The sequence below is a fragment of the Patella vulgata genome, chromosome 1 (genome assembly GCF_932274485.2).
Source record: "Patella vulgata chromosome 1, xgPatVulg1.2, whole genome shotgun sequence".
NCBI lineage: Eukaryota > Metazoa > Mollusca > Gastropoda > Patellidae > Patella > Patella vulgata.
In genome coordinates this window covers 39688227-39696513 of record NC_065879.2, presented here as the reverse complement: position 1 = coordinate 39696513, position 8287 = coordinate 39688227, and the positions used below count along the sequence as shown (strand labels likewise).

The 8287-nt window shown below is 37.9% G+C and overlaps 1 long non-coding RNA gene across 1 annotated transcript; it reads left to right on the top strand.

The window, feature by feature from the left end:
* The first annotated feature begins 843 nt into the window (after positions 1 to 843).
* Positions 844 to 5508, top strand: LOC126813188 (uncharacterized). Its single transcript, XR_007676540.2, has 4 exons — positions 844 to 862; positions 3872 to 3955; positions 4627 to 4769; positions 5368 to 5508. It is a non-coding gene; the product is annotated as an uncharacterized LOC126813188 (long non-coding RNA).
* The last annotated feature ends 2779 nt before the right edge of the window (positions 5509 to 8287 follow it).

Below are 8287 nucleotides of genomic sequence, written 5' to 3'. Positions count from 1 at the left end.
AACATTGTATACTCTTAAGTCATGCATTCTATTTCTTAGTGTTAAGTGTGAAACGCTTGCAAAAAATTGTAGATGGACATTGAATTTTAACTCCCATTAAATATGGGAGGGTTAGGGGGAGCGCTCCCAGTTATATGCACAGGTTACAAAACTTAAGACTTGGCTTTCCAAAATGATCTAGGGGTAAAATATGTATTGTAGACCTCAAACCTTTTGGACTCAATATTTTGATTAAATCTCACTGGGCTCCCGGGTTAACTGATGTGTTTGAGACACACAGGGTCGAGAAATGAGGTTTCTTTTGATTAAGTATAGAATGAATAAAAACAAGGTAATGTACGGACTATTTCCCTTATCTACATAACAACTTTTGGTCTTCGAAGGAATTATTACTGAGCAGAAATTCGCCCATGTATCTGTTATCACTCGTCACTTCAGTCAATTATATAGAAGGATAAATCGTGTCTTCCTGATCTCCGTGTTAAAATTATATTTGGAACGTGTTTAACCAGTTCTATCACATACGTGATAATGACCGGCACCAAGCTTAGAATTCTTGAAATGAGTGGTAATGCCAGAAGTTACATATTAAAATGACAACGTGGGAGGAGAATTGGCCCTTCTAAAAATATCTTCAGCAGCACCACATGATTTTGTAATCTTTTCGAGGCTTTTAGACATGAGGTTGATGACGTGATATACTGCTGACTATACAGTGTACTTGCCACGTTTTGGCTAAAGATTGGTATAGATTAAAGCTATAAAAGAATTCTTATCCAAACTGCGACGTCCTAGTTTTTATCTTTGCTCTATAAATATTTGAAAACACCACATGATCTTTCACAAGTAAATTTGTTTCAAGGTAAGTGGACTTATTCAGTTTTCAGTGCCGGATTCTAGATTTAGGATGGGAAGGCCCACAAAATTACTTAAATGGATTTACATTCAGGGTAGGGGAGCCAACCTTTAACTTAACACTTAACCAGGGGTATCAATTCTCAGCTGGAAGGTTTAAAAATGAATCACAGTTAATTTCCACGAAAAATGTAAAAAACATATGACGAACTAACTAACATAAAGAAATGTGACAGATTTACTATAATTATCTTCATTATTTTAGGACGTCTTATTATAATATCAGGCAATATCGGTGACGTAATTAAAACATTCACTTAGGGTAGCGTGTCAACAGGCAGTGCCGGATTAAGGCTCTGTTGGCCCTAAGCAGGGGCGTACATAACGCTTTTGTTTGGGGGGGGGGGGGGTGTTTGGCCAAAATGCGACCGACTGATGCACATACCCCAGTACGAGTGACGCAGACAGGAGCCGCGCACCACAGGCGCGAGTTTTCTAGGGGACATGTGCAGAGCAGATCTCGAAGCTGGGAATAGGGGGTGGTTCCAAATCTAGGGCGCCATCCACAATCCCACCCCACAATGAATGTCAACTGGCTATAACATTAAGCGTCCCAGTAGAACATACTTGTTCGCCGATCGTTGTCTCGCCGGAAAGCAGTTTTATTTAAGTTGACATGTTTATGTCATACATGATAATCGCCTGTCCAACTTCGTGGGTTTTCTCCGGTTTCCTCCCACTGCTAAAGACCCCTATGCGCAAGCGAATTATTGAAATAAAATTTTAAAAAAAACATATGTTAGTCCCGAAATGACCTAGTTTGTGTCGAGTGGACGTTAAACCCCATTTCTCTTTCTCTCTCATACATTGTGCCTATAACACTGAGCAACCTGAGAAAATTTTGAAAAATTGAGTCAATATCCTAGCACTTGAGGTCATTGCTGGGGGGGGGGGGGGAGTCTTGTGGACGAGAGGACCAGAAATGTGAGCCAATGGGACAGAATCTCGAGATCTGCCCCTGTCAATTCCGCCTGTTTTGCAAGAGTTGACATAACATTTGTATAGTCTGACGCCCCACGACCCACACACCAGTATAACTGGGCAGTTCACTATAACCGTGAATATGATAGTGCCGAGACAGTATAAGAAAACAGAGGAATAGAAGAATGTTGCTACAACGGAATCGAGCGCCGCAGGCCTGAAAATTTTAGTCATTGTCATGGCAAATGGAACCAAATTCTCGCTAACGAGAGAATAAGAAATGAGACAGAATCTTGCGGCCTATCAGTCAATTTCGCCTGTTTTGTAATTGTTTACCTCATTAATTCATTTAGTCTGAGACCGACTGCGGTTAGTATATTTTTTGAGACCGACTATTTTTTTACCATGGGGGAAAAAAATTTCATAAAACAACATACTCACAACAGCATAAGAGTGATAAACATTTTTTCAAACATGACAAGCAGACATAGTTATTTTATACTATAGTTTTGTGTGACGTTTGCAATTTAGGCTCACGGATTCACGCAAATAATTAGTATTTGGGATCTATTCTGGTATTGTTTGTTTACCTCATTAATTCATTGAGTCGCCGATGCATTATTTTGAGACCGACTGCAGTGACTGCACTTATTTTGAGACCGACTATTTTTCTCCCTGGGTGAAATTTTGTTCATAGACCAACATACTCACAACAGAATAAGAGTGAAACACGACATTTTTTCAAACATGATAAGTTGACAAGGTTATTATATACTAAAGTTTTGCGTGAGTAGCGTGACGTATGCAGTGAGCACTTATTTTGATACCGACTGCTCTTATTTTGCGACCGACTGCACTGATTTTGCGACCGACTATTTTTCTTCCTGGGGGAAATTTGTTCATAGACCAACATACTCACAACAGAATAACAGTGAAACACAGCATTTGACAAGGTTATTTTATACTAAAGTTTTGCGTGAGTAGCGTGACGTATGCAGTGTGCACTTATTTTGATACCGACTGCTCTTATTTTGCGACCGACTGCACTGATTTTGCGACCGACTATTTTTCTTCCTGGGGGGGGGGGGGGGTGGTACACACACATTTACGCCCCTGCCTAAGGCACATTTTGATAGGTGGCCTGAAAATACAGATATGTTGGGCTCATTGACAAAAGGAATTAAGTTAAATTTAGCAATAGAAATTTATTACAAACAAATTCAGAACATTGACAGTACTGTAGGCTATTTCCTATAAGTAGCCTACATATTCCCATCCACTGCCTAGCTAGATTACGACTTTACTTGTTTTTGTGACTGCAAATTCGTCAGTTAGTTTTTTTAAAGTCAATTTTATGAAGTAAACGGACGAAACGTCGTGTCAACCCTTTGCCAGAGTATGGAAAGCTTTTAAGGACAAACGCGTAGATGAAGAAGGATGCAATTTATTTACATAAAAATAAAGGCAAGCATTTTTGTCACCACCTGATAATTATCAAAAAAGTTTTTCTTTATTATTTTGTGGCCTGGATTTTTGGCTGGCCCTAAGGCACGTGCCTTATTTGCCTTATGGTTAATCCAGCACTGTCAACAGGGACACCTGGAGTTTTTCTAATTCTTGATCAGAGTAGCTGTCGTTATTATGAATCTTTAGTTAGAATATAGAAACAGACCATCTCCTTTTTTTTAAAGAGTGTAAAATAACTGTAATAAAAATTATTGAATTTATATATATTCTCAATCTTAATTTTAAAAAGTTTGTTTTATGCTGTATAATATTTTGTCGACATGAATTTGGTTTAGAATTCGACCAGCTGGACACATTATCTTGTTAGATAAACCTTGTACACCTATTTAGTTTCTCGATTAGAGTCCATAAACACATATTTATTATAACATATGATGACGTCGGACAAAAGGCAACCTGCTATAGCTTAATGATTTGGTGTATATAATAATGAGGTAAAGTGGTTGAATTTTTACCTGGACATATTTTTTATTTATTAATGCACATATTTACATTTTTATCATTGCAGAAATTTCAGAATTAAAATGAGAGCTTTCATTTTGGCATGTATTGTAGCAGCGGTTGTTGCCGATACTTCAACTACAGTGGCACCGTAAGTAGTTTATACCACAGGAATAATAAATAAAGATCTCTTTTGATTGTTGCAACAATCGATTGGGATTGACGACCCGTAGCATTATGTCCACAGTGGCCGATACAGGATTTCCGAATGGTGGATCTGTATGGGAAGATGGGGTGGGGTAGGCATTGGCGCAAAATAGCATCAAGACGGTTATTGAGCGGTTTCTGTTAACAAAACCCGATCTCAGATTACATTATGTGCCTGGTTTCGAACCTAATTGTTTATTGTAAAACACATTATGTTAATGTGTCAGTCTTGTGTAAAATATAAATATATTTTATAACTTTTTGTCAAAGGCCCAAACTACTGAATCAGATTGTTATTTACTTACTAAACTGATGAACTCGGAGTCAGACAACTACGAAAAGACGGAAGTTAAATGAGGTCCCGCGAAGTGTCAATCCTAAGCCCCCGCGCTTCTTTAATCTTCCTATTAGTTGACCCCGTTAAACGCAACATTAACGCACATTCATCTGGATACCCCCCCCCCCCCCAACGCTAATACGTCTTTGCAACTGAGGTTCTTCCAAATACAAATAATGGCTGATTGTCTAGAGGTCCCAAAATACACCTTTTAGTACTTATATTACTATTTACATAAATTTGAAAATATTTAAATAAATCTTAACAATTTTGTTTAGAACCACGGACCAAATTATTGCCCAGTTTAAGGCAATGGTTAGAAAAAGCTCAACGGCACTATTTGCCAAAGCCGACTCCAATGGCAACAATGAATTCGACAGAAACGATATGCAACACATCTTCGTAGAATACGATACCGACAGTAAGTACAGAAACCTATATTTATATGTTGGGTGAATTAACATAGTATGATTGGCGGACTTAAACTAGAGAGAGATAAGTGAGGTTTAACATCCACTCGACACAATAACCTAGGTCATTTCGGGACTAACATATGGTTCAGTTTTATTTCAGTAATTGGCTTACCCATCGAGGTCTTCGGATGAGTCGGTGAAAACCCTACTCCTTGTCACGTACAAGCTGGGAATCGAAACCACGCCACTTGACTCAATGACAGACTTTATGATCTAAAGCGCAGGCGTTCGACCATTCGCTCAGCCAACCTCCCACGGTGTTAAACTAAAGAATAATAGAGACATTTTCTTTATTAGTTTCAAGTGCTGGCGTTGTTCGCAAACTGGCTATATACGAAGTTTAGTCAACAGCTGTTCCTAAGTATAGTGTGGCATCAATACGTCCAGACCCCGAGACCCCCTCCCAGGACCACCCACCTATAGAAAGTATCGCTAACCAAGCCAAGAATTTTATATAATGATCATCATAGTACTGGTGAAATTACTAATGGCCCTTTGACGGCTGGGGTTTTGTTAATTTTAATTAAATATTTCATTTATTTACAGAGGATGGCAGAATCTCCGAAGCTGAATTCGAAAATTCCTTCGCTTCTCGTGAGCCAGGTATGAAAATTGTTTCAAAGGGACTTTTCTTGGAATTGGATATGGACAAGAATGGTTTCGTCACTGATAGTGATCTTCCTCTTTATTTCAACAAAATTGATCAGAACAGTAAGTATTATTTGGCAAAGGCCTTATGTATTACCTGTCAATCGTCTAACAGTGTGAGATTTATTTCCCCAAAATGTAACCAGAAACATATTTTATCGAAAGATCAGATGTCAAACTAATATTTATTTATTTTGCAATTAAATTTGGCCATTTACTTTGCTGACGTCTCCAAAGTAGATGTGAGAATTAACACAGAGAGTGGACAGACCACATTATCATTTTATATTTTAAAAAAAGGTTTCGTTGTTCAGTTAAAATGTTGAATTATCAGTTACTTCCTGTATTGCAAAATGTTTCTATTACTAATTGATACCAATATTTTACTTCCAGATGATAACCGAGTGACTGCAGTCGAATTTGAAGACTACTTCACAGAGGTATTCTTATGTTTCACGTTTATTTTAAAGGGACACCGTATCATTAAAGGGAAAACCCGATACTTTTGAGTTAGTTTTATGTTCCTTTAGACAATTACATTTTCTATAGTCCATCATAATACAAGTCCCGAATTGTTCAGAAACCATCATCATCGCCTTCTAGACGATTGACAGGAATCTCCACTTATTTGAAATCTGATGTGGCTGCCATTATTCTGTAGGCCTAATGGATATCAAACGGACAAACGGACAAAAAATATCCATGTCAGTGAAACAAATCTGTTTTAGGATCTAAAACGACGAATACTTGTTTGTTCAATGTTTAAACATTTTTTATACATTTTTTCCAGCTGTTCACCATTTTGTACGTTTTGAAACTAAAAGCCGGCGCAGCTGTCACCGCATAAACTGAAATTTTGAATAAAACATTTTATTAATATAAAAATTGAGCTTTTAATTTTTGTTTTCTTCTTTAAACATTTTTTTAATAGTTCTGGCAACTATTCAAAACCAAAAAACAGAAGAGTGTTTGACCATCAAAATTATTTCCCCATACTTCTATAACACTATAAGGTTTTTAAAGACACCAGTGTTTGGTTTAGTATATCAGGGTTAGATTTGAGGTGAATATATGCGATGATGTTGAACTTGGTATGGTAATAATGTCATGGAAATAAACAGGTTAAAGATGCATTATGTAAGAGCTAAATCTGCCTATAGCAGGACTTTGTTTGGCTCAAATGTTATATATTCACATGACAAGCCAAAATCAACCCTCGCGATCATCGGATGGCCGGGGTTGGATGGCCGAATGGTTAACGGGTGCGCGTTACATTATAAGGTCTGTCTCAGGCTTTAAAATTGTAACAACAGAGACACATTATAAGGTAGGCCTAGACTCAATATAACGTTCCAGAAATAAGACCTGACTTCAAAACGTGTGGAACCCGTTGTTACTGAAGCAATGACCGCGAGTTTTACAACATCCATCCATGTTGGCCACCCGACACAAACTAACTCATTTCGGAACTGTCAAATGGTTCAATTTTATTTCAATTAATCGCTTGCGTGTAGGGGTCATTAGCAGTGCGAGGAAACCGGAGAGAACCCACATGGCAACCTTACTCCTTGTCACGTACAGCCGGGGAAACAACGCCAGTGTTGATTCAACGAGAGACCTTATGATACAACGCACAAGCGCTAACCATTCGCCCCCCCCCCAAAAAAAACAAAACACACCCACACACACATCCTTGTGAAGACATGGACGGTGACCAGGACGGTAGTGACAAACACATTATAGATCAATGAACTCAGTCGACAATAATAATTGCTATCTGGTGCAGCAATGGTTAATAATAAAATAACATTGTATAATCGTAGCAGCAGAACATTTTAATAGATTCGGGTAAATATAAAGTGTAGAACTCGCGTATTAATTCAATCAGTGGTGATTGAAGGTAAAACTAAGTTATGGATTGAATAGACATTTTTATATTAGTCCATAATAGTAATGATACAACTATCTTTCTTCTGTGATAACGGAAGTAGAACAATGCACACGCATGGTTTTATATCTGTAATAATATAAGAAAGCTTGCGGCCGTAGAATCAATCAGGAAATTGGTCTGCTTCTTAGCGTCGACAGGCCCGTAGGTCAACTGAAGATTGTAGGAAAGTTTCCAGGTCAAATTCACGATGGGGATGAGATTGATTCAAGCCCGTGCCAGGCGTGATTATTTTTCGAATTCAAACAAGTCCCACACTAACCCGATTCCGAACTTTTCTTTTTTCTCATAAATTATTATAGGTACGCTAAAGTCGCATTCCTTCTTCAAATTTTTATAATGTTCATATCAAAATATCATAATACGCCAATATCGCAAATACAGCCTCAAAATTGAAATTTTCTGTCATTTTCTAAGTTCCTCTCCTCGGAACCGTTCGCCGTGGACCGAGAGGGGCAAAAATTTAATAGACTGGTAAAGATGCATTAGTTAAGAGATAAATCTGCCTATAGCAAGTCTTTCTTTAGGCTTTTAGGCTTCAGATGTTATAGAAATTATTAATTAGATCTTTATTTACATGACATACTCAAAATCAACTCTGTAGATCATCGGGTGGCATGGATACAGCTTGGATGTAAGCAGTGACGTCACTACCGTAGACTGCCGAAAGAAGGTCTGCTAATCGAGGGTACCGTAGCCCACACTGATCAGCAGTGAATATTTACTAGGTCGCTACAATCAATGATAGGGATGACAACGGTGCGGCTTACTAAGCCTCCAATATTAACTTTTTTCCTTCTGCAAATTAAATTCTAGAACATATTTTTTAAGCATTGGAAAAATAAATAAAGGTGTTTGAGGTATATGTAG